The sequence below is a fragment of the Cynara cardunculus genome, assembly GCF_001531365.2.
Source record: "Cynara cardunculus var. scolymus isolate 2C chromosome LG 13, CcrdV1, whole genome shotgun sequence".
Taxonomy (NCBI): Eukaryota; Viridiplantae; Streptophyta; class Magnoliopsida; order Asterales; family Asteraceae; genus Cynara; species Cynara cardunculus.
In genome coordinates this window covers 11,177,181-11,180,305 of record NC_037540.1, presented here as the reverse complement: position 1 = coordinate 11,180,305, position 3,125 = coordinate 11,177,181, and positions in this window count along the sequence as shown.

Sequence of the window (3,125 nt, the reverse complement as noted above, 5' to 3'; positions counted from 1 at the left end):
AATAAATATAATCAGTAATCCTTTTTAAATTTTTATTATTTTTTTAATTTAAAAAATCACTGACATATTATCTTTTATTTTTAATTAAAATACATTTCATCAATAATCTTTTTTAAATTTAAGTATTTTTTTGTTATATTTGTTTCATTTTATATAATACAAGTATTTTTTTGGTTCAAAAAATGTTTAGGGACTTTATCGCTCAAAATATGAATGTTTATTGGCTTTTTTTTCATTCTTTTTCCATTATTTTACTGCGTTAATTAGTTTTATAGGTCATAAGGATGTATTTAACAAGTTTTAGAAAGTCTAAGGAGTTGTTTAACAGGTTTTGGAATGTCCAAGGACTTATTTGTTCCAAAAAATTGTCCAAGAACTTAATCATTTCAAACACTAAAGTTCATTGGGTTTTTTTAGACTTTTTCCATAATTTAAAATAATAACTTGTAATGAAACTAACGATATAATTACCAAAGAGCCTTTAGTCTAGCGGTATCGTAGTCTTTCATCTCCTAGGAGGTAGAGATTCAAACCTCATCAAAAGTGAGTAGGGTGTGTGAGTTTATTTGTTGCATTTGCCCTATATAATATATAATATTATATACTTCAAAAAAAAACTTATGCTATGATTGGAATTTTTCAACCGCTGTAAATTAGTATTAAGTCTGATCGATATGGGACTCCAAGTTAGACGGGTACAAATTGTCTCATAGCTCTAAGAGGGAGTTAGAAAGGTGAGGGTCACGGCGATTATAAATTTTCCCAAAGTGTTAGTAGACCATGATTTTGATACTATATGAAAATACGCTTAACCCTCCAAAGTGCTTTTCAGAAATAACCGATGAGAAGAGAAAAAAAGTTCCAACATATATATTATAGGTTAAATAATCCAAATCTAACAGATATGAGATTACGAGAATACAACAAATGGCCCTCGGTTACGACCCAATCCATATTTCGTTAGTACCGTGGCGTGGCTTGTGGGATAATTGTTGATTTGTGAACCATACTCGAATAGTCCAATGGGATAAGCCCAACCCGAGAATGTAAGGCCCAAAGCCCAAGAACTTGAAATAGACTCAAAACCTTTTTCTTTGAACAAAGATAGTCACAAACTTTAAAAACGTTATAAAACTGATTTTGAATAGCAAAATATGTGACTCTTTTTTTTTATTAACCTGGATATCCAACCCGCTATGCGAACCGAGTAATCCTAGGGCGACCACCTGCTTTGCAGATAGCCCAAAGTCACCGCATTTGAACCTCCGTGGTCACAAGAGAATTTTTATTCTTTCTTGGATTTGAACATAGGATCTCCTGGTACTTTTAACCTTTGCAGCCAAGCTCAAATCAATCAAGCACCACCCTTATGGTTAATATGTGATCTTTATCGACATATTAGAGCGTTTGGTTTGATGGAATTATTTGAAAGGATATGAATTTTGTAGAAGGATTTAGAATTGAAAGGATTTAAAATGTTTGATGCGTTTGGTTTTTATGATTTGAAATGGAATTAAACTGAATTCTATTCTTTTCAAATAATTTGTAAAAAAATTATAAAAATAATTAAATTACGGTATTTTTAATTGATTACTGAAATACAAACGTTTTTTTTTTAACATATTTTAAGAAATTATTATACATAAATCCTTCAAAATCCTTTGAAATTCAAACCACCTATGAAATTTCAAAATCCTATGTTTGAGAGAATTCAATGAAATCCTAATATTACAAACCCACTAAATCCTACAAACCGAACATGAAATTAGAATTAAATTCAATTCCAGATCTCTGCAAATCCAATCTAATCATACAAACCAAACGGGATATTTGGTAATTTTCAATATCGAATTTGTAATCCTAATGAAAATCAAAACAAATTTTGGACCGTAAAACATTAAGGGGCCGTTTACCAAACACTTACCTAGTAAGTGCTTACCGACAAAATTTAACACTATCGACTGATTGGGTAAGATTTTAGTCCACCAAAACGGTATCGAATGGAACAATTTATAAACATATTCATGTAACTCCTCCAGCATAAGTGAATGTATTATGATCCAATGGTGTATTAGAATTGTTTCCAAATGGGTACTTGTAATAGAAAAACTCTACAACATCAATGATGATATGTAAAAATAACTCCATTAGCGCTTAGAAAAATCAATATTCCGGCATAACCAACACCAAGATTCCGGTCAAGTTGGGAGTAAGGTTCAAAAAGTTGGCTCAGGTGATTTAGGTTAAAATTCCAAACCAATGATGAAAACGGAAGGCGAAGCAGAGTGGATGATGATAATACTCGTTTGAGACGCCTCGCACCTCTCCTTTCCTTCGAGGAAGTATCATGAACTAGAGTACTACACCCTCGTTAGAAGAAGCTCAAGCATTGAGGACTTTGGCTAAGGACATTAACAGTAACTTATACACATCATCGCTTTTTTTCAACCACATCTTCAGAATTAGTGTTTTTCCCCGAAAAACACCTCTACCTTTTTAATCATACAAGATTGAGGATGGGTTATGGGTAGAAAAAGAAAATCACGCCACTGACCTAGCAAGTGTCGATCCCATCTTTGTTTTGAGTCGGTTGTTTGGTCACCAATTACTGAATTTTTTTGTTTTATCGAAAGACTCAGATCTTATTAAAGTAAAGAGAGGTAAAAAAAGGTTAGTAAGAAGCGTCTTCCTTTTGTTTGTTCAATAAAGGGCTGACTGTGACAAATTGACGTAATACATGGTTTGTACCTTTTTATCAACATGATAAATGAGTGGAAAGCGTGTAAGATATGTTGTTATTCTATATGGGTTTGTAAATGACCTTTGAAGCAGTCAAAGACCAATGTGTGTGCATACACACACTTGGTTATGTGGGAAACAAAAAGCAACCGTTGAGAATTGATGGATGTCCTCGTCAAGGATAAGTGGACGAAACTACAATAAAAGGAACTCTGGTTTTAACCGTAAATTTAAATAAAAATTAAAAAAAAAATATATAAGAGACAATGAAATACCATTCAAATGGGGTTCCAACCAAGTTAGTAAATGCTTCATGTTGCTTCTCTAACCTCAATAAAAGAAGTATGGTCCCAATAGAAATGGACACATACAACCAATGTACTTGT